Source organism: Epinephelus moara, chromosome 20 (genome assembly GCF_006386435.1).
Source record: "Epinephelus moara isolate mb chromosome 20, YSFRI_EMoa_1.0, whole genome shotgun sequence".
NCBI classification, from domain to species: Eukaryota; Metazoa; Chordata; class Actinopteri; order Perciformes; family Serranidae; genus Epinephelus; species Epinephelus moara.
The window spans coordinates 16654423-16678901 of record NC_065525.1 but is presented as its reverse complement, the minus strand read 5'-3'; the positions used below and the strand labels follow the sequence as shown (position 1 = coordinate 16678901).

At 41.3% G+C, this 24479-nt stretch overlaps 1 protein-coding gene across 2 annotated transcripts in view; it reads left to right on the top strand.

Moving 5' to 3' along the window:
- Positions 1-24479, top strand: part of btbd11b (BTB (POZ) domain containing 11b) — a 100895-nt gene that overhangs the window by 21593 nt on the left and 54823 nt on the right. The gene's annotated exons all lie outside the window — the stretch shown is intronic.

Here is a 24479-nt window from a genome sequence, read left to right as displayed (position 1 = left end):
TATTAAATTCCAGTTTTCAGACACCGCTGTTTAGTTTCTCCCAAGAAAAGGAATAATACCTTTCTTGGTCCTGTCTGTTTTCTCCGTAGAAAGATCCTGAAGCTAGATTAAACTAGTTTTAAAGTCTCTCCCCCGCTGCTGGAGGAGGAAATATGATCTAAGAGACCAAATGCTGTGTGGTTAATACCTGAATCTAATTAAAAAGATCAGACCTTTTTCTCTGGGGTTGGAGGAGATTTATACACCAGTTGCACCACTGGTTACATCCTCTCATCCCAGCATCCCAATATAATCATTAACCTTCCTTCCTGAATAGCACCAGAGAGTGGTGAAATGAAAGTCCCACCTGTAGAAGAAATGCCAAATTTGGGCCCATTCTTCATCCAGGATATAAATCATTGAATGTCTCCAGGTGATAATGACTGATTGCAAAACCGATTTTTGCTATTGTAACCTTTTGCACACCTGCGGAACATATACAGTGAATGAAATGATGAAATTCAACCTCTGCTGCCCACCCGCAGAGACCCGCAGCATAGTTTATGCTGGAGCATGAGCGGTGTGCTGTGTGCAATCACACAGATAGAGTTATGGAGAGAGATAGAGGGAGGGAAGAGAAGCAGATGGAAGGCAGGATATGAAAACAAGGGGAAAACACTGGGACTGAGAGCCTGAAAACAAGAGGCTGCACATTTTATTTCTGTGCGAGTGTGTGTGACAGATGTGAGAGAGAGGGCTGAGCTGAGATCTGAAGTGAACTATTAGGGTCGCCTCTGCTGGCGAGGGAAGCTGCATCCATCCAATTTGGTCTATTTGCCTGCCTGTCAGTGGCTCCAACCAAGTAGGCTAAGCGGCACCTAAAAGCAGCGCTGTCACAGTGACTGTGGAGTCCAGCACTTGAAAAGATGGATGACAGCAGCTCAGAGAGGGAGGCAGGAGATGCAGCAGTGCACTGAACCTCTGATGGGTGAGGTGTGTGTGTGTGTGTGTGTGTGTGTGTGTGTGTGTAGGTTAGTGAACAGGAGGGTTAGCCAAAAGAAGACAGCTGAATATACCAGCCTGCCAAACAGGTGTTTTTTTGAGCTTCTCGCTGTGATAAGCACGATTCAAGGATAAGATTTTTAGTTTCGTAATCACACGTTGATGATGCAAGATCATCAGAGCCTTCTGCCAAAATACATTTACTCAAGTGCTGTATTTAAGAACGATGTTGAAGTTGTGTATTTGACTGGAATATTTCCATTTTATGCTACTTTATACTTCTACCAGACAAATATTTCATGGGAAATCTATTGTACTTTTTATTGTACCTTTTTTTCTGCTGTTGATTTGGCAGCTAAAATTACAAGTGACTTTACAGATCATCTATCCATCCATTTTTGTAACGGCTTATCCTCTTGAGGGTTGCGGGGGAGCTGGAGCCAATCCTAGCTAACATTGGGCGAAAGGCAGGGTACACCTTGGACAGGTCACCAGACTACCACAGGGCTAACAAATAGAGACAGACAACCATTCACACTCATATTCACACCTACGGCCAATTTAGTGTCACCTATTAACCTGCATGTCTTTGGACTGAAGCTGGAGTACCCGGAGAAAGCCCACACTGACACGCAAGAACATGCAAACTCCGCACAGAAGGGCTCCCTCCTGGGATCAAACCAGGAACCCTCTTGCTGTGAGGCGACAGTGCTAACCACCACCACACCATGCCTCCCCTTTACAGAGCATATAAAAAACAAAACATATATTTAAAATATATAAAATATATCACCATCTGATAAAATACAATGCACAGTTAAAGGCGAAAATACCCAACTTTATTAGTTTATTAGTTAAAATGTCTTTCAACAGCATAAAATATCGTGCATTCAAAATGATTATTCAATTAGCCTATATTATTTTATTATTATGGATATTATTATTGATTGTTTTTGATAATATAAACATCAAAAGTTATTCTGCATAAGGAGTACACATGACCAGCAGTATAAACTGAAGTCAACAGAAGTTGGGGCACAGAGGACAGTGCAGAGAGAAATAAATAAATATATTTACTCAGGCACTGTGCTTAAGTATTTCTATTTTCTGCTACCTCGTGCTCCCACTCCATTACATCTCAGGGATAAATGTTGTACTTTCAACTTCATTACATTTGTCTGACAGTTTTATTTACTTTTCAGATACAGTTTTTACCCTTTCCGTCCAGTGAAAAACCATGTACCTTTAGGTGTGTGTTGATTTTGACTGTTTGTGATAAACCGAAGGATGAAGTGTTTTTTTACTGATTTAAAAATGCTCCTTATTGTCAAGCTAAATTAATTATTCAAAAACTCTTGGATCAGCTGGAACACAAAGCTGTAAACAGGGCTGTTTTTCTGACACCATAAAAAGTTAACTTATGAGAGATATGTGGTTCTCACAGGATGGCAAAGCTACATTCATATGATGATCTTATAGAGTGTGATTCATTGCTGTGCATTAAACTACCCAACAGTATATAAAGGAGTTAATATTAGCACAACATAAACATCTATAGCAGTAAAATGCAGCGTACATATTAATGCAGCAGTGATATTAATCCAGACACATCATATATAATAGTTAAACACTGACAAGGAAGATTTTACTGCACAGTAAACACTTTTACTTTTCATACTGAGTAAGTTTTTTCACAGCGTGGCATTAGTACTTTTACCCAAATAAAGGATCTGAATACTTCTTTCACTGCTGATGATGTACAAAGGAAGGCAAATATCCTCCTCCAGAGAAGAAGACTGAGGTTAAGGAGGGCTTGTTTTTGTGCTCAAACTTCAAACACTTTCAAGTTTGACTTGATTTGTTGGTGATCTTTCACTGATAGCTGCTGGGGACATTCCCCGAGGTGGACTGCGCCTGTGATGGATGAGAACCTCAATCCCACCTTGATATACCTGTTGCATAGGATGTTCATCACCCTGCACTGGACTTTGCCTCTGCACTGTGCTCTGGGTAGCACCTCGCAGTGAGCACAGCTCCTGCTGATCATATATTGAAGCTTTAGATCATCGCTTCACTGAAATGAGATAAACTTAACGGCCTTCCCAAAACTTTTACGACTTCTCTTTAAGCACCAGTGTTGTCGTGCCTCTTTTATCCTGACTGATGATGCCTTCTGACTGCAGCTCTCTGCAGGGGGATGTTTTAAGGCAGATTCCTCTGTAAAAATGGGTTGGAGGGGCGTTGAGATAGAGACCCTGCCCTTTGCCCTCTCCCACCACTTCTGGCTGTTTGATAACAATAACAAAGGCAGAGAGAGGGCTCCTTGGGGCAGACGAGTGGTGTTGACCCAAGTGTTACCCCTTTGGGGGCAAAAAGATTATCACGTACACATCACAGTTTCAGCCGCTGCAGCTGAGGGGGGTGTTGAGTAACAGAGGAAGCCTTAGGAAATGACTAAATCCATACAGACCAAGATTCGACATTTCATCCAGAGCATCAGAGATGGTGCACTCTGCTCTTCCTCCGCCTTGCTCTTGTGCAGAGCAGACAATATAAAGCTAAAGCATTGATTTTCAGACTGATTTCAGCTTTAATGGATGAAATGATGAGGTCAGATTCAGCCTGATAAGAGGCTGACTGCTTTCCTCGTGTCGCCTCTCGAAAGTTAAACGGTTAGAAGAGAGAAAAAGTGAGTGACACTGTATATTAACTTATGTAGACACTAGATATTTAATTCCTATAAATACATGTCACCTATCGTCTGTAGGGAGGTGAAATGTCTTCTTTTCTGTCATGTTGTTTGCTGCACCGAGGCTGGCTAATCCCTGCCTCACAATGACTGATATGGGTGATAGCTCAGCACATCGTCCTCAAGAAACATTCTCACTGCTGCTCTAATGTCACAGTATATACTTGGACCAGTCAAGGAGATATAGTGTTTGAGTCTGCTGTGGGATTTGATTTTCTCCACGGACATGGATTACTACTTGAGATTCAAAACAGATATAAGTCATTTGCATATTCATTCTGGCAGGATGAGAGCTGACCTGCCCCATCCAATCTATTTCCATCAAAAGACATATTGGATTTCTGATTTGAGGGATAACAGAATTGCTTGTACCCAGATTCTTATTTAGGGCAGACATTGTGAAGGTTAAGAGTAAATGTGTGGAGATTGATGCTTGACAGAGAGGGTCACTTTATGTATAATCAAAGTTGGGGAACCATGAGCTGTGAAATTTGTGTGCTGGGATTTGAAATGTCCCCTCTTTGCGATGCAGACGCCAGTAAATAAATCATGTCCGACTTATCACACGTGACACGCCTCTCAAGGCCTGATTGTCAGCAGGAGAAAAATGAGAACATAGCAAGGATGATTTTGATCTGCTCAGGGACTGGGGCCAGATAAATCATTCGGTTACCTCCAGCTGACAAAGCCACATTTTCAAGATTTTTTCTCTTTTCTCAGCAGATATGTTGACATTTGAAAAGCAGCTCAGGTAAGTGGGATGTAATTAGCCTTAAGTACTTAAGTCAATTGGAGTTAATGGAGTCAATGGAGTTAAAAGTCAATTAGTTTGCAAAATGTCACTCAAATTAACACATATCGGCCAGGAAGAGACTCAAAATGACCACGAAGTGATGTGAAATGACTATAAAGAATCACAAAACAACTACCAAGAGAAACAAAATGACCAAAAAAGACACAAATATACCCCATAAAGAAACAAAATGACTTCAAAGATACACAAAACGACCTCAAAGAGATGTAAATGAGCTACAAGGAGACACAAAACAACTACAAAGAGACACAAAATGACCCCAAAAACCCCACAAATATACCTTGAAGAGCCACAAATTGACCTTTAAAGAAACACAAAACGACCAAAAAGACATGCAAAGGAACTACAGCCCAAAGAGACACAAAACAACTACAAAGAGACATAAAACAACCAAAAGAGAAACAAATACATCTCAAAGAGACAGAAAATCACCCCAAAGAGACACAAAATGACCATAAGATACACAAATATACCTCAAAGAGACAAAAGTCCCCCCAAAGAGGACAATACAACTAATAAGAGACACAAAATGACCATAAGATACACAAATATACCTCAAAGAGACAAAAGTCACCCCAAAGAGACACAAAACAACTACAAAGAGACACAAAATGACCATAAGATACACAAATATACTACAAAGACATACAAAATCACCCTAAAGAGACACAAATGACAACAAAGAGATGCAAATGAACCACAAAGAGACACCAAACAACTACAAAGAGACACAAAACAACCAAAAGAGAAACAAATACATCTCAAAGAGACAGAAAATCACCCCAAAGAGACACAAAATGACCATAAGATACACAAATATACCTCAGAGACAGAAAATCACCCCAAAGAGACACAAATGACAACAAAGAGATGCAAATGAACCACAAAGAGACACCAAACAACCAAAAGAGAAACAAATACATCTCAAAGAGACAGAAAATCACTCCAAAGAGACACAAAATGACTTCAAAGTGACACAAAACAACTAAAAAGAGACACAAATATACCTCAAAGAGACACAAAAAGACTCCAGAGAGACAAAACAACTACAAAGAGATGAAAATGAACTATAGAGAGATACAAGAAAGACACAAATATGCATCAAAGAGACAAAAAATTACTTCAGAGACACAGAAAAACTGTAAAGAAATGCAAATGAACTACACAGAGACACAAAACAACTACAATAAGAAACAAAATGACCAAAAAAGACACAAATATACCTTGAAGAGACATAAAATGATTACAAAGAAACACAAAACAACCAAAAGGACACAAAATTACCACAAGAAGACACTGTTTAAAAGGACACAAAACAGCAAAGCCAGCACAAAGTCTTTGTGTCTGGCTCTTAGGTGGTAGGGCCTTGTGCATGTCCGTACCCAGGGGCCAATTGTGTCATAATCTGCCCATGGGAACAAGTTTAGTGCATATGTTTACATTGTTCTTGTATCTCAGAGAATGAGATGGCTCTTTTCACCTCTCCTTGTCTCAGGAGAACAATAGCAGCTGTTTTGATATATTGTTAGATGAAAGCGGAGCCTGTCACCTTGTGTTTATTTGGCTTTCTCTTGTCGGAGAAAGTAGTGGACTCTGGAAACTGTCAGCACAGAGTGCAGAGATGATTAATGAAACAAGTCATAGACGTTCGTCAGGCTCCACTACCTTCTTTATATGTAATTTCATTCTCCTTTGCACCGTGTGCATTAGAGGAAATGTATTTTTGTGTGTAATTCCTCTTACTTTCTCTGAGACTGTAGCATTTTAGCAATTCAGAGCGACATTGCTTGTACAAATTAGCGATCTCGGTGCAGTTTGTCTCTCAAATCATATGGTATTCATACATCATAAGCACAAATCTCATCTAAGGGAGGAATGACTCCATTGAAGCTCTTTATTTTCTCCTGGATTCACTCTGCGGCACTGGCAGGGCCTCAGTGGAATTTAAGCATCATTAAGAAACCAGTAAGATATGATTTACTTTGAAAATCCATCTCACTTTTTTTTTTCTCCAAGCATGGAAACTACATAATGGGGCTGGATCTCATGCTCGGCTTTGTTGAGCTTTCCTCGTGTAACACCGGAGCATGTGTTGAGCTGGAGCTGCTCTCTCTGACAGAAATTATGAAGTGTCTTGTTTGAGTTTGGTATAACACTTTATTGTACACTTTATACCAAGACAGCTGGAGTTCAGTGGTTAGAATCAGTGTGTAAGGCAAAAATTCAGCATCTAATATGTTGAAACAAAACAAACTCAGACACGAAGGCCACCTTTGAACCCTGGCTGTGTGCTGTAGTACTATTCTGTATTCACTAGAAATGGTAGCCGTGCTTTGAGAGTTATATGTGGGTTTACAAACTCATTGAATGTGCTTTTGATTTTGTAGTGGACGGCTCTACAGCCCATAATGATGGGTCTTTAACAGTGTATAACAGCTCATCTCTGGGGGCCCAAACCACTATAGTGATATCACTGTGGATGCAGTTCAAGAGGAAAGGAGCTTTATGGCACCCTCGTTTTTACACAAGTGTGTCACATCAGATTATCTGATCTGTGTTTATGAAACGAACTCCTCTTAATTAGTCATTTCTGTCCTTGCAAATGCAGCAACATACTCACTCAGCTGTTCCTTCACAGTATCATTGTTGGCTGCGGGGGACAGTGTTCATTTACAATCATTAATTGCTCATCTCTGTCTGAACTCGCGTGGATTTCACATGTTCACGGGGAGCTTTAGTAATGAAAATTGCCCCATGACATCACACCACACAGCGCCTGGCCGGACCTATTTGGATGAGGCAGCATACTGAACAGAGGGGACCCACATGCTTGGGTTGTGGTCACATTGGTTTTGGGGGTTTTAGGCCCATGGTGTAATGAAGGAAAGATGGCAGAGAGCCACATGAAGAAAGGCCTATTATGAGAACAACATTTTCAGATCCACGAGCAAGGAGCCCCCGAGCGCACATTGCGATGACAACATTCAATTTGCTGATGGCAGGCAAATGTAGCTTCAGACAAGAACTGAGAGAGGAATCAGCAAACTGTGGTCTTTTATTTCTTTATTTTAGTGGGTTATTGAGGCATGTAAACAACCAGATACAATACAAAAAAATACTGGAAAGCTTTTCTTTTTTTCTCCATTTAGAAAATCCGCTCATTTACTTTCCAAGAGTTTAAACTACAGGCAGCAGCTGATTAGCATAGCTTAGCATAAGCACTGGAAGCTGGGGAATTAAACAAATGAGATATAACGTGTTAATTAGTGAGCTTTAGAGGTGCTGGTAGGCCGACTGAACAGAGCCAGGCTAGCTGTTCCCTCTACTTCTCATCTTTATTCTAAGATAAGTGAATTGTCTGTTGGCTGCTTCACTATTTAGCATACAGACATGAGAGTGATGACAGTGATGAATTCCAGTTAGCCTGGCATCGCCAAACCAATTTGAATTAGTCTGGAGCCTCTCAGTTCATTTTTGGGTTTTTAAGAGGTTTATCAAGGACTGTAGCCCAAAATACTTCTGGACACAAGTGGATAGACCTAAAATAAATAAGGCGAAACATGTGAGGTAGTGCTTAGCAACAGACAAATGTAAGCAGATTGCAGCATGCAGAGATGAGCTGTGATGGTGTAGCATCCATTCCTCATACAACGTATTATCCTTTGAACTAGCACCAGATGAATAGTGTGACGTACAGTTGCGTACCTAATGTGAAGTTATATAGGTCATGTTTAGGCAAGTGAAGTTTCTTAGGTTGGGTTTGAGAAAAGAAACATGAGGACGACGTACCTTAAAATGACTCAAAGTTCACATGGTTTCGAACTTGTTCTCCTGAGGGGAAGTTCTGGGGTAAAGTCTTGTGTTTTGCGACCCATCCACCATCTCAACCTGCACCCTTACAGGGACCTCTTCTTTCTCTACTCCTGTTAACGCATTAGTTACATGATGGCAGCCTTTCCATATACGTGGGATATATATAAATTGCAGGCTCATGATAACGTAGGATGTGTACTTATTTTGGTGAATTACTTTTTATCGTAAAATGTATGAACAATGCATGAGAACAGCCTGAGCATCAATATGTCTGTGAATGAGTGTTGCTGTTTTTGTCATCAGCATTTGAAAATAGGACTGAAACAGAAATTTCCACATCAGCCGCAGCCATCCTGGTAGTTTCTGAAAATATCTCAGCAGTGCTCCTCTAAGCTAGGTTTATACTTGCTGTCGTGGCCCCGGCACAAGGATGAGCAAGCTAAAAATGATGTCATCATGAATTTTGCATTAGTCATAGTATTAAACAAGCCCCATATCAGATAAATATTTGTGATTGGCTCGATGTGGGCCAGGTCGGATGGACATCTGCACAGGAGGGGGGCCAGATGCATCCCAGTGCAAATAAAACATGCCCTTGTCTGGTTCCCAAGCTAAGTATCGGTAAGCTTATTTCCCAAAATGTCAAACTGTTCCTTTAAAAACAGAGCTATCCTAGGTTAGCATACACACTGGAGGCAGGGGGAAACAGTTAATACGGAATCTTTTTACGGAAGTAAAAAGAAAAAGACCTACCAACAATTCTAACAATTCTAGTCTTGTGTGCACAGTGTATCTTTCACATTTTATATGTTCATGAACAGAAATTCAGGCTTTGTAACATGTAGGCTACCCCTGCTTCTAGCTTTGATGCTAAGATAGGCTAACCCACGTTCTGAGTTTGGGTGACCAGGCGTACCTGTTTCCCGGGTACAGTCTCTGTTTTTGGCGGCCTGGTCCTGGCTGTCCCCGGCTAAAGCTGTAGCCAGAAATCTCCATGGTCACTTCAAGTCCTTAGCGCAGGCTGCTTCACCCCGGGCTGTCTCAGCACCGGCTACATGTGCCAACGGCTCAGCCTGGTTTGGCTCTGGAACGCCTTCATCTTGGCCGATAGGAAACCCCAGAGAGGCAAGAAGTCCTCTACTTGATACAGCCTGGCCGTCGCTAAAGTGTCAGTGCTGCTATTGTTGCTCATTGCTAACCTTGCTATTCAGTTTGTTGGTTTGTGTGTGGTTTTGTTTGGATTGTGTATTTCCTTGGATTGGGAGTGGACTGACGCGACTGACGCCACATCACATGTCCATAGTTGGATTATGAGACACCATCCCTCCACCTCTCCTACATCGAAACAAGACATTCGTTTTTGCCTTATTTTAATGTATTTATTATTCAACGTCTCTTTATAGTCATCATGCATCTTTCTGTGGTTTTGTGTCCCTTTGTGGTAATTTTATATGTGGTTGTTTTGTGTCTCTTTGAGATCATGTTGAGGGTTTTTTGGGAGGCGGGGTGGGGGATGTCATTTGAGGTTGTTGTAACCGTTTTTGCAGTTAATAAAAAACAGAAAAAATGCAGACCAAATGCTAAAAAATTGGAATTAACCATGTTTTTGGATGTACGTTTAGGTCTGTTCTGATCCTGTGAGTGATTATACAATCTACTTAGCTTGTAAACTGTATGGAAATAATGGTAGACACTGAACGAGAGAGGTCTGTAATCAGAGCTTGGGCACCAAACCCTGTGCTGACAACTGCAAACTGAATTTCCTCTCATACCTGTTGTGTTCTGGTGGTGTCAGGTTCCCTGGGGGGAAGGAGATTAATATGTCATACTGTGTCTCTGATCCCTCACCCTGTGTGCACTCATTACACTCTCTGCTGTGTCGCCTTTGCCCACATCCTCGGTTTGATCCGGCTTTTGACTGAACTCTGTTAGCACAAAACAGCGCTGATGTAAGAATACAAAAAAGCTGCATCACTTTTTCCACATGTAACATAAAATATGTGCCGTTTTCTGTTTCTTCAAACTCAGAAATTGTCACTCGCGCTGACGATCTCCTCTTTGTTCGTGTCCCATGAGGGAGTAATTTGGCTGAAGCACTGGGGAGCAGTTTAGGATAAAAGTACAATCAGTGAAAAAATGCTGTTTGTTTGGTTGGGTATCCATTGTTGCACGAGAAGTCGGAGAAAACAGAAAAAAAGGATTCATGGGGGACACATGCCTCTACATTACAGGAAGATCTATGTTTTCTGAGGATGATGCACACCATCCAGATGGCTAATGGCTCTCTGTGCTTCTCCTGCGGTTGTTAACTGTCATCTCTGTAAACCTGACACAGCTGGAGGCCAGCCAAAACACTTCTGCATACATGAAAAGAGAAATCAATCCATGATCAATAGAGTCAAGCATCCAACCATTCAAATGGCTACACAGTGGTGTTTGATCGGCACGCGTGAGATCAATAAAGGATCGTTCTGTGAGTGTTCAGCTGTGTGGGGATCTGCACAGTAATGACAGCATGCCGGCCATGTGCCTCTCAGACTGACTCAACACTGATGCTGCACAGATACACACAACAGCACAATAACATGACTGTACGGTGCTACCCAATATGACAACTAAACAATCTATGGACTGAAAAAGTGGCATAGGGCTGACTCACCACCTCGCTGACACATTAAGTCATTACACATGATAACTTTCACAAAGGTAGTAGTCCAGTTTATTGCAAGGCTGCTTTTATTGCATTGCCTTATATTGCACAGTTGTTTTGGTTTTTGGGTTGGCTCCCCATGGAGGCAACTCTGTTTGCTTGTTGCAAGTGTCATCACAGATATGAAACGGGGTACAGAAAAAGGGCGAGAGAGAAGAGGAGGGGAATTTCTTGAATGTCACAGAAAACACACAAACACTGTTCCAGTATTAATACACAGTGTGTCTGTCTGTTTTTCAATATTTGAAATCTACCTAAACAGGAATAGTCTGGCATTTTGGGAAATACACTTATTTACTTACTTCCTCAAAGTTAGATGAGAAGTATACTGTTCATGTCTGTACGTTAAATATTACATTGAAACGGGAGATAATTAGCTTTGCTTAGCAGCAACCATGAAAACAGCAGGAAACAGCGAGCCTGGCTCTGTCCAGAGGTTGGAAAACATCATGTTGTGGTTTTATGGCTTATGATGTAACTTCGTAGAGTCTTGCCCGGGAAGTTACTGTGCCTGGCCTTTGTGCTAAGCTAAGCTAACGGGCAGCTAGCTATAGCTACTCATTTACTGTACAGATGTTCGGCAAGAAAGCAAGTAACATTTCTAAATGTATTGTGACATAATGTCTTTGACATTTATTGGATTGAACTGTATTGCAAAACATAGTCTATAATTTGTTTTATATCAATTTTTAATGAAATACAATAGCTATTGCTTTTTTTGTGCCCAGCCATGTGCTGTACATTAGTATTGCAGGCAAAATGACAACGTTATGTACTGTATGGCAAGGTGCTGCGTTGTACTTGCATATAATGAAATTGAATGAACTGTACATTGAATACTGTAGCCTACGAGCTATTGACTCAAGTCAGGTAGAGGTATCAAACACAGAGAATGTTTCTAGACTGTGTGCACTGTCTTTAGATAACCAGATGCTTTGATGTTGCAGCCATGTAGCTGGAGGGCTACTCGTCTCTTTTTTGGCTCATCTTTCCTGTTTAAGTTGATTCGTTTTTACACCAATTACCCCTTTTCAACATGGAACAAACAGGTTCCGTTGAGGTTCATATTTTACAGGTTGTAAAGTGAGGAAGGAGAAGGCAGCAACGGAGCAGTCAATAGAGAAATAATCGTTTTATCATTAGTAGCTGGACCAAGCTTGTTCTTTGGATAGAAATAAATATCTGTAATAACAGATCAAAAGTTCTCAGGTAATCAGTGCAATCTACAATCTTGCCTGTACTGTTAATTTCCATCGTGCATTGTGCAACGCTCTCCGTTGATGACGCACCCTTGATTACAATGTTGTAGCTCAAAACTGGTGAAGATGCAGGCTGGTTTGCTGGGTGGCACCAAGGTTTTTAGAATCCTGAACAAAAACAGAACAAGAACCAGAGCTAATTTGGTGGAAAAGTGGTAAAAGACTGTGAGAATGATATATGTATCTGGCAAATGGTCAGGGTCAGTGTTGTGTAAATTCATACCTTACGAGAGCTAGCTCAAAGTTCAGGTCACAGAGATTAAGATGACGCTGTTTACATCCATAGTTCACAATTTTGAGTTTGACCTAATTTCACCTTCCCAACAAAACTGACTCATTCATGTTCATGTCTTGTGTTTTATTTTTTCAACTTGATGTGTTATTTCAAATTTGTCGCTGATGTGGTTGATATCCGGACTTGTTTTTATAGACCATGGGGACCCAATTTGCATAAAAATTAGATTTTTTTTTCTGTTGGACTCTTTTCTGATTTGTTCATAAATCTTCTACCTGTAGTACCAGTAGCTGCATTGTCTGATTTGCCAACTGCACTAGCCATGCAGGTGTTGTGTTGAAGAACGTTCCCCCTTCGAATAGTGTTTCCCTCCTGTTAAAATGCATAGCACCCTCCTCCGTGTTTAGGATTAGATCCTATTTAACACACAGGGGAAACTTTAGGTTAGGTATCTCACCATGGGAAGTGCCTCCAGATGTGATCAACCAGTCTTTGACACATAAAACACAGTGCGTGAGCGTCGATAACTGTCGCAAGAGTTAACAACGCTAACCTTCATGTTCATTAGTTGCAAGCGGATATGTTCAGTTCACCGTTCACCAAAAACATGAGCACATCATGGTAAAATTGGAATAACCTACTCTAATATTAATAAATAACAGTATGGGGTTTTTGTGTATCTTCCCTCACTTTTTAAATTCCTGCCAGCTCTGATGAAACATGAATATTTGATGATGTAAACTGCATGTATATATTACTCATTTACAATCACATCACACAGAATGCAAAGAGCTATTTCTTTGCTTATTATGCAAATCAGCTCTGATTATGTAATGATGAAGTATGATTTTATAGAAAAGGTGAACGCTCAAACCTGTTTCAAACACTTGCTGCATCACCCTTCCCTCTTCCAGAGTCAAGGCCTGCAGGACAGTTTCCCTTTTATGTTTGATTAAGGGCAAGAGCAGGTTTTTTCAACATTGACACCTGTGGGTCGGAAACCCTACACACCTACAAAGAGATTCACTGCATAACCCTTTGAACTTGTTCGTTCTCCCCTCTGGTCGTCAGTAGCATTCCTCCTGCTTTGACAAACGTATTGCTTTGTGTCTTTACCAGTCTGCACACGACGAATGCAGCCTGGCAGGTGTAATGGCCGGTGTCAGATATCGTTCTCCCTGCCGGCTGGGGAGTTAAGACAAACCACTCAATTAATTTCACAGATGAAAAGTGGACGGTCAGAGAAAGGTCATCCCTATTCATTAGCCACAGTAGCTGTTAAATCTGCATTAGCATAATTCTGTTGTCTTTGGCGTGACAGGGACGTTGACATTGTGGCTTCTGAAAAGGTTGGATCAATTTCAAAATAGTGCAAACTGAATTACTTTGTGTTCACTGTTACTTACATAAAATGACGACTTTGTCCGCTTTTCCTGGATGAGAGGTTTTTCCTCAAGGTCTTTGCAGAAAGAGAGGGACAGGAAGAAAAGAGAGGGAGAGGGAGGGACGGCGAGAGGACTGCGCCCTGCAGTCCGCATGCTGTAGTCATTAGTTTGTGTGGTGGGGAGCTTTATTGCTTCCCACTCGTGTTAAGTCAATCCAACAATTTACTCTGCTGCCCTCGCTCCCTCTCCTCTGACAGTTTCATGTACGACTGTTATGTCTATGGACGTTTTTGGTCAATCAGTGCAATGTTCTGGATGGGTGAGCCAGCGGTCTGTCAGCCCTCCGGTTGAGGCCGTACAGCTCCTCGAGGCAACATTAGGGTGGGTGGAGCTCTTCATCTTGGAGCCCTTAACTGGATGGCTGCAGGCCAGTGGCTAGGACAGCCTCCAGCTATTGATGTCATCGCGGCTTTTCTGGTATCAACACCCTCAGGATGTGTGCTCAGCCGTGGTTGTTTGTTTCTGTAGGACAACAGCAAGTCGCAGTACCATACAAGCACTTTTCAAGGCCTCCTGTGTCCTTATTTTAGTCGTGTCTAGCCGCTAGTCGCTAAACATAAGTGAAGCTAAATGGGAGACAATAGCCAGATGAAGCGTAATGTGCAAACACTGATTACAGGGGTCGACAACAAAGGCCTATTTTTGTGCTGTAAAATTTGCTGACCTGGAGCTGACGGAGAACGATTGTGTTTCACATGCTCCTGCAGGCTGTTCTGTCCTGCTCTCAGAGCCCAGAGGCAGACACACTATCGCATTTTCCACCAAAGGGCATCAGCTTCTGCTCTCCAACCTTCAGATTGTATTTTTGTCTCTTCTGCATCTGGAAGAGAGTGCGCGTCACAAGGTCACCGCAAGAGACAGCAGAAGCCTTTTTGCAGCTGACTGATAGTCACATCTTGGCAGGTTGTATCTCCATAATATTTGATGACAGGGGAGGTGACTGTCAGTTTGTGGCCCTGCAGATCCTCTCAGGCCTATTGACTGTCCATCACTGTCTCCCTGTTTTCATTGATTTTCTCCTCTGACTTCCGCTCCCTACTCCTCCTACACCCAACTCATCACTCCTCGCTGTCTTTTTTTTTCTCTTACTGTACATCAGTCTTTTGGTCATCCAGATCTCTCGTGGTTCCTGTGAAAGTAAAAATGAGTCACTGGTTAGAGTGAGCAGAGAGTACGATGCCCTCGTTTCAATTAACTTTTGCCAAAAGGGAAAAAAACAAAGTCATATTTAAATTATTCTAATTATTCTGACCTGAATTTGTAACTGCAGCACATTAACATTCATCACATTGTGTGGTCTCTAGTAGGCCATACACATATAGTATAAGATGTCAGTTTGTACTGTACAACATTTGTTGGTGCGACTTTAGTTATTAATATTCTGAAATATGACGCACATAGCCCTCTAATTCCTCAAAATTAGATATTAATGACAAACATAAAAATACATGGTGATATTCCAGCCACTTTTTTTAAAATAAAAAGTTGTGAAGTAAGCCGTTGTCACAGCAGCAGCTTTGTGGCTTCTGGTGAACATATATATGAATTAGATTAGATGATGCTATAGCCAGTATGAGATCAGATGTCTAACTGTCCCTTAGATCAGTTATTATGATGTTCTGAAAACCTGTGACCTGCGACTAGATGAGATGATATATCGTCTCCACAGCAATGACTCTATGCTCTTTCATTTTAACTTCCAGCTTTAGGGGCTTATTTTGTAGCTGAATATGATTTGTATTATCTTAAAAAATTAAAGTAATAGTGAGATACCTGCTACTGTTGCATTTCAAGTAGGGATGAAAGAAAGGTTATTATAGTAACCCTAGTTCTGTTAGCACAGGTGGAGCCCTCTACTGATCTTTTGGGTAATACTCTCCTTCAATCATGAGCACGCATTCAGCCACTGAAAACTGCATAAACATAGCCGGCCAGTCAGGACTTGCCTACCTGCATTAATGCGGAGCCTACAGTATACATATGAGCCATATGAAGGCATCATCTATCCTACACGCTCTTTAGCAAGTGGCGTAGGGGTGACAGGGCCCATAAGTAGAGGGCTCCGCCTGTGCTAATAGAACTAGGGATATAACATTGTGACCCTTGCTCTATCTCACACAGGCTCTGCCTCTACTGGACTCTATGGGTACAGTGGGTGGAGCCTGGTGAATAAACGCCCTGTCACAACATAACATCGACCCAGACACACTGATCCTAATCAGCTAAAGGTAAGTGGGGAATCAGCATCACTGGCTCATATACAGTATATACTGTGGGCTCTGCACTTATTGAGGTAGGCATATCCTGATTGGCTGGCTATGTTAATCCAAAATTCAGTGGGCAAATGTGTGCTTGTAATTGGAGGAGAGTATTACCCATATAGTCCAGTAGAGGGCGGAGTCTGTGTGAGATAGAGCGGTGAAAACAGAAACGACCTTTGCTTCAGATTGACTGTATTCATTATAAATACTCCACAATAATAATATGTGGACATACAACAAGCCGCAGCAGCCACCCATCGCTGACACAAACACACTGTGAGGAAGGAGACCGACATGTGTCAACAGCCGCTGGATATAACTGAGATGGACTTGGGCTCTGTGAGGAGGATGAGCTGTTGAATGCCACACCAAGTTAGCACACTGTCTGCAGACAGTTCGTACCTGACTTGACCAGCTGACTTCACTACAAGCTGATTGGCTGTTAAAACAGGTGACATGCCTTACGTTCTAAAACTAGCCACTGGCAACTTGACAGGCTGAGTCACAGGTGACACCATTAGCCAGCTTGAGTCAAGAATGGCTAGTTAGCATTGCTTCAACTTTCCTCTGCAGTGTTCTAAAACGTTTCGTCTCGTAGCGATTCTTTATCCTGAACTGGGATTCACAGACAGCTGCTTGAAAGCACAGTGTTAAATATCAAAAAGTAAACCATCTTTGATGATTCTGGGATGAGAAAATGTTAAAAGACCCTCTCTACTCTCCAAGGAACTACCTACTTACTCCCTTCTCCTCAGCAAAATGAAAAACTACACAAGCCTCACCTTTTCCAGCCCCCTCTTCCCCTCCAGTAATTTTCACACAGCCCTTGCATTTTATGTATGTGAGGTAAATCCTTGACCCTGCCAAGACTTCATGCCATGCTCGCCCAACCACACGATATATGGCCGTGAATAAACTTATACAGACAGTGTGAGTGTTATAAGTGTAAACGCAGACAGTACAGTATGTAGCCCGATGTAATATTTAGCGTCACAGGATATTTTAATGTCCCTCTGAACCGTAGAGTCACTTTTATCCAGTCAGAGTGAATTATTCACAGCTGTAGTTTCACCAGGGCTTCGTTAGAGAATAGCACACACAGATCTCCTGTTTTTGTTTGAGCATGTGTGCACGCTCACGCACACACGAAACCCCTCATGGAGCGTGGCTGCCGTCTGGTGCAGAGGCGTCTTCTGCGGAGTCAGATTACCTGTCATTCAGAAGGTTGCCATGTCTGATGAGTCGATGAATCCTGCTTCAGTGGCAAACATAAAACACAGCCTGAGTGTTATTTTCTGCTCACGGGCCCAAGGTGTTTTCTTACATGTGACAGATAAAGCGAAGAAAATCCCCTCATGTCCCTGCTCCAACGGTGCTCTGGTGACTCTATCAGTGATTTTCTTCTGTTTTGACCCAGAGTAAATAAAGGGATCGCCAACACCACCCCCTCAGGGAGGATATGAATGGCTTGCCAGTCAGTCATTGGCAAATAAAAAATCTCTGGCAAATATAAATTCCCTGCAGGAGCCGAGTGGCACCAGTGCGGCACAAGCTGCTATTTTTCACCGACTTCCTTTCCATTCACAAGCCGACAGTAGTGCCCACCGAAGCTTGTCCCTATTCTTGATGCATTCAGTAAACCACAGCCTGTAATTACACCACCGACTCCTCTTTTATTCACAAAACTCCGGTCATTAAAACTAGTGTTTTAAAGACCAGACCTGTGCACATTTCTGTCTTGTTAATTTAGGTACAAATTAAAGTCTCACTTCGTCTAAATGAACTTTATTGATCAATTGAGCCGGACAGCCGAGAGATATTAGTCAGGCGTCTTAACACATCACCAACAGCCTTTGATGATGTTTTGCCATTCCAGCGGCACAGCTGGACAATTAAGTGCGTAATTCTTATGCAGTATTTTGTCGTAATTTGTTTGCCTCGCAAAGATTCATTTTCCTGCGTGTGTGTGTAGGTGTGTGTTTGCAGATAGTTTTCATCCTCATTTAACCGAAATCGAAAGTTAATTAAAAACAAAGTGGCTCTGAGTTTTAGGAGCTCAAGTTTTGCTTGTTTTTTTGCTCCTTGATTAGTTAAACGGAAAGCATTAATAGACCATTTGTGGGACGCCATAAAGCATCCTAAATGACTTCCATGAATAAAAGAGTAATAAATGAATGAGGGACTACATTATGATCACTTTGCAGTTTCTTTATATTCATTCTTGAATCATAGTTGAAGAGTTGGTTAATGGTGTACATCCTCTTGTCAATCACCATTTATAATTACATACCGTATATAACTGATGTCAAAAGTGTACTAAAAATATGGCACAGAAATGCATTTTTTCATTCTAAGTTTTAGCTTTAGAATGAAAAGTTGATGAGCAAGTATGAAATTATTTAAATGTGACTCATGTTATTTATAATTTAAACAAACTTGAGCATCATTTTTGTCCCTGTCCAAGCATTTCTTGCAGGAAAAGGCTTCGCCAAGTATCTTTGTTCAGAAACACTGAATGCTTTCTATCTGTGTCCAAGAAAAGGAAGCGAACATTTCCATCACATTTACTCGGTTATCTTCTACCCTTTATCGAGGCGAAAAATATAAGCTGGCAAGGCACTTTTCACTAGTGATGCTTTTGCACAGTCACCCTTAATTCTGGTTCTCCCTCTTGTCTGAGATGTCACTGTATGCTGTAAATCATCTGTTTTCTTTGTAACAGTGCCTGTCTATTTGTCATCGCTGTATAGCAGCATAATCATTTTTTTTTCATGTGGAGTGGGTGGAGGGAAGAGGTGGGAAAGAAAGGATCAATGAATGACTTAATTCTCACAAACAATAGCTCTTTATTTCAGCACCCAGGAGCTTCTTGTTTTGAATGAGCTGAAGTATTAATCACCGCACACAAAAAAAAAATCATGCAGGCACCACATGATACTAATGGTTAGGTGATAGTGTTGCATTTACCAAAAGCACAAGATGAAGCAATCCTTTCACATAAGCTATAAATCATCGTTAGTGTTCATAAACTGCAGGGTGTAAAAGAATAAAGGGCTAATCCACGAGAGGACATTAGGCTGTAATCGTAACTCTCCAACGCCATCCAACAGGAAGCATCATTCACCAGCCGCCTGTAGTGAACAAGTGGACTCCTCCTGTTACAGATATTAGACAAGAGCAAGATAAGAGAGATGTTAGATATTAGAGACAAGAGAATCCTTCAACAAAAGAGAAAATAACAGAAAATTATTCCACATCTGGTAAAGTCCCACATTACCAGATCGTCTCTAGACCGGCTTTTACTTCACTTACAACACTGACAGTAGGCTACAACAAAAACAAATCATTTTTAAGTAGTTGATATTAGAGTGGAAAACATCAACTGAGATGTGATTAGACCCAGCAGGAAAATATGGGTAGTGGTTTAGCTGATGACAGCGAGGGGCAGCACTGTACTTTGGGATTCCTCCTCAACACAGACGTCTTCAAAGTTGTATCAGCTACTCGTCAGCTGTTGTGTGTGAAGCATGATTCAACAGTTGCATGGCTTAGTTGAGTTCCCTCATCACTTCACTCCCACATTCATTTCAGCCGATGGTGAAGTTTGATATTTACAAATCAGACATCATTCACATTTCTCACTATAGAAACCTGAAGAATAAAATGTGATGTATATCAGCTTCAGGGAGGATTGGTAATTGATTTTCAGCTACAGAAGAAGGAGTATTCAACAGTAAAGGACAGGCTCAGATTTTACAATACTCACAGACATACATTTTGTACATTGACAGTTATTATTGGTCCCTGCAGTCATTCCTTTCTTTCCTTTTGTCTGTGAGATTCCTTCTTTGGGGGATTCAGATGTAAGGGAAGATGGACAACATGCACTTTTGTTGGAATTAAACCCAAAAAATACTGTAACTGTGTAAGATAGCAACGTGAGTTGGCTAACTCAGACTGTTGAAGCCTCATATTAGCTGCAGCTGAATTTCAAAATACATTTTTGCACAATGCTGTGGATTTTGTTCCTCTCTCTTTTTTTTTTTTTACATTGGAGTTGCACCAGTCAGGGATCTCTTAGTGGCCAGTATAGAGTGTAGAAATTATGTTTAAAGGAACAGTTAAGAATCTTAGGAAATAAGCTTCTTGGCTGTATTTTCTGAAATGATACCACTTTAATGTCAGCAGCCTGTTAGCTTAGCTTAGTTTAGCATGAAGACTGGAAACAGGGGGAAACAGCTTGACTGGTTCCAGCCAGAGGTAAGAAAATCCACCTACCAGCACCTCTAAAGTTAACTAGCATGTTAGTCCACACAAATCCTGCACTGTAAAAAGAACACGTTGCGGGTCAGATTGTTTCTTGGCAGGACATAGTAACTTTCTGGAGTCTTATCTTCACCGTTGCCTGGCCAAGAAATAGTCCAGCACATAACTCCCCACTAACAACCACAACATGTTTTTACATATCAAGAAATGAGAGGATTGATACTGTGCTCGTGTTTGAGAACTTCTCACCACACTCTCGGCAAGAAAGTGAATAAGAGCTGGGAAATGCGAGGTCGGGTGCTGGATGCTACTGTTGTGCCGACTGTGTGCCAGCTTTCAAAGGCACAAACGGAGGTTGCACCATACCATAACGTACTTACTAGAAATCCAGATTTTGGAACTTTTCTTCCGTGTTTTTTGATGTATCAGACCTAAAATATTGCCCATGGGACAGATGTAAAGCTTTGGGTTGCCCTTTGTGTGACTGGTTGTTCCTCATCACATGACATGCTGTGCACGTTGCTGAAATACAGATGCGGAACTTTGTTCGCTTGCACATCGTGACAGTGTTGCTCTGGCTTTGGAGTGCGCCATCCATGGATATACTTTGACAACAACAGATTTAAGGGCGCAAAACACACGGCATGTGTATGGACCTATTTGTCCATACACTATGTCTATTTGTCAAAATGTTAAACTATTTCTTAAAAGGCTGAACCAATCATCTGCAAAGTAACTGTGGTCTACACCCACTGCACTTCATTATGCACTAAACAAACCATCCAGTGCTAACTACCTGACATGTCATATTAGAAAACACACTATACTATAATTTTGAGTGCAAACAGTACATCAAGCCTGCTCATGTCAAGCAAGCACTTCTTACCCTATAATTTCTGAAGTGAAGTTTCTCGAGTGACTTTTCCATCCAGCAGCAGCTGCTCAAAGGCTCTCACAGCCGCCTCACACACATCATCTGCTTTGACCTCCTCTCGGGAGTTTCTAAGTCATCAACTAGTGCTGTTCAGGTTGACTTTGCAACAAACTGTTGCCATTCAGCTTCCACTCAAGATTTCAAGCCCTGCTGCTTCACCTCTGCTGCCAACTCAGTATACCTAAGCATTTTCCTTTCATACGCCTCATCTGCTGCATCCTCCCATCACACTGTGAGCTCCTCAGGATACACAACCTGCTGCGCTGTCTGACCACAACACCGAGTCTGACTTTGAGGTACGATTTTCTCCAGGACTGGCAGCTCTCTCCATAAAATGATTCCCATTTCCCCGGGCACCCTCCTACCCCCAAATTCACTTTCTCTTTCCACTTTTATGACAAAAGTAATATCTTTCTTTCGGTGAGCTAACAAATTAATTTTCACCTATTTCCTCCCAGTTGTTGCTGCTCGTGATTACGTTGCCAGGTGTCCTGGGACGGACAAAATTTGTCTGTGTCTGTGAATGTCTAAATGTGTCTGCACAGGAACAGGAAAAGTCCTCACCTACTTTATCTTTTCACTGGGTTTTCGGGGTGAGAGTGAGAGGATAGCACATCATAGTTCGCTTTTCTTCCATTTCCCAGGATTCCCTGCCTCCTTCCTGCCACATTAATGGTTTAGATACTGTAAGAGGTGATATAGTAGATTCACAATATATTAGAGGCAAATGTAATTTTCAGATGACAGACATTACATGTGTTTTTTTACCTGTAATTTCACATGCAAAACACACTTTATTTCATTCATTTTTTCTCCTGAATTATAGACTGTAACGTAGACTAACAATGTTTCATACATATGAACCTTCTCCACTGATGAATTGATACTTTCAGGTCATGCACAACATATATATGTGATTCATCTTCAATTTCCCTTGTTTCATTTCCGACCAAGCAGGAGACCTCATCTCCACTTATTGAACAATTTCATTAAGATTGCTCGGTGCGCCCACAGCGCTTGATAATGGAGGGAGGGAAGACTCCAGTCCTGATCATAGCTTGAGAAGAGAGATGACTAGAGCAGCAAAAGCATATATTTTGACTTAATTTAGGTTTCTGACAGTACTGTAGTCTATATGAAACGATTATTATGTTATGACAAGTTGTTAAATATACTACCTTTTCTTGAATGAATGCCTTAAAGTGGGTATTTTTAATATCATTGCCAGGTGATGACCACCTGACACTTTCAGACTACAAGGTTTTGTTTTTGTGTTTTTTAAATCAACTTTATTGAGAAAGCTATACAACAAGTTCACAAACCTAAACTGCAGCGGCAAGTCTGTCAAAACAGACACTGTTTTGCACGTCATCCTGTGAGCAATGATGATAGGATTTTCCAGATTTTATACATTATTGATTGTGCTGCATTTTAAATAAATAATCAGATAATATTTCTTGTGTTTTGTGACATTTTTGCCATTGAAATCATGTTAAATGCGCTCTGTACGGAACATTGTTTAACCTCTGATCTTAAACAAAGGTGGGGGCGTCACTTTTTGTCACTTTTCTCAAAAACTAAAGACATCAATCGGTGGATATTCCCCTGAAAAATGAGCACATAAACATGCTTGTCTGAGGCTACCATACATGGTGTCAACTGCTACTCAGTAACCATTCACAAACACCCACACACCGATAGGCAGCCATTAGGGGGCAATTTGGGGTTCATTATCTTGCCGAAGGATACTTCAACGTGCTGATCTTCCAATTAGTTGGCGACCCGTTCTACTCTCTGAGACACAGCCGCCCCACAGAACACCGTTATTTTATCTGGACAATACTTTTTAGTGAATATTTTGACCTTTGGGAAATACGCTTATTTGCTTATTTGTTTTTTTTGCCCAGAGTTAGATGAAAAGATTGATTCTCTTATGTCTCTACCCTTAATATAAAGCTATAGCCCAAAAGCCTGTTAGCTTAACTTAGCATCAAGACCGGAAATAGGAGGGAAGAGCTACTTTAGCTCTGAACAAAATTCACCAATCCTGCCTGCCAGCACCTTTAAAGGTTCTGAATCTCTGCTGGTTGCATTATAACCTCACACTGATGACATGACTCCAAGAAACTACCTTCAGATAGAGCTAAGCTAGCTGTTTCCCTTTGTTTCCAGTCTTTTGGAGTTTCCCATTTACCTCGGAAGTCAGAGGTCGGAGCTTAGAATGACATCTCACCTGAGTTGATCCCACATCAGTATAAGAAGTTGGAAAACGAAGATGTTGTTAGCAATACCAGTTCAAGTCATGTTAGCCATTGTTAGCAATACCAGTTGATATGAGCGCATTGTGCTGTATTTTGTGTATACAAACATCATTGCAACATGTCCACAGATGGCACTTGAACAGAATTATGTGTAGTGCTGCATTAATGAGACACAAATGAGATAGAAGTGCTAATAAACTGTATAACAAATTTCACTAACTTTGATGAGCGGCTCACCGATATTGTATTTTGAGGTTGGGGTTGGTAACGCTCCTCTGACTTCCGAAATCCAACATCAGGGGGTGTTCAAGTTAAAATTTTCGACTGGGACCTCGGAAATTCGGTCTTCCCAGTACAAATGGAATGCACCATTTGTGTTAGGCCAAGCTATGTAGTATCATCCCATACCTAAAATGAGTAACCATAGCAACAGAGATGCTATTCAACTTGCTACTTTAGGCTGCAGCTCACAATACAGTAGGCCCACTGTTTGCTAGTGAAAATTTTGACATTTGGGGACAATGACATGGCTGGATACCTAGCCATTCTTATTGTTAAACATACGGCTGTATGCGATGTTATTGACTTGCTAGCATAATATCAGCTTTCTGGCTCACAGCTGAGCCAAAGGGTTCTCTGAGCTGAGCAGGCTAGAAATACTGTAAGCGGGATAATGCCCTTCAAGTTGTCCATAATCAGGAATTAATGGACTCCATGGAGGCAACCGTTTTGACTTCCCCATCATCCATTA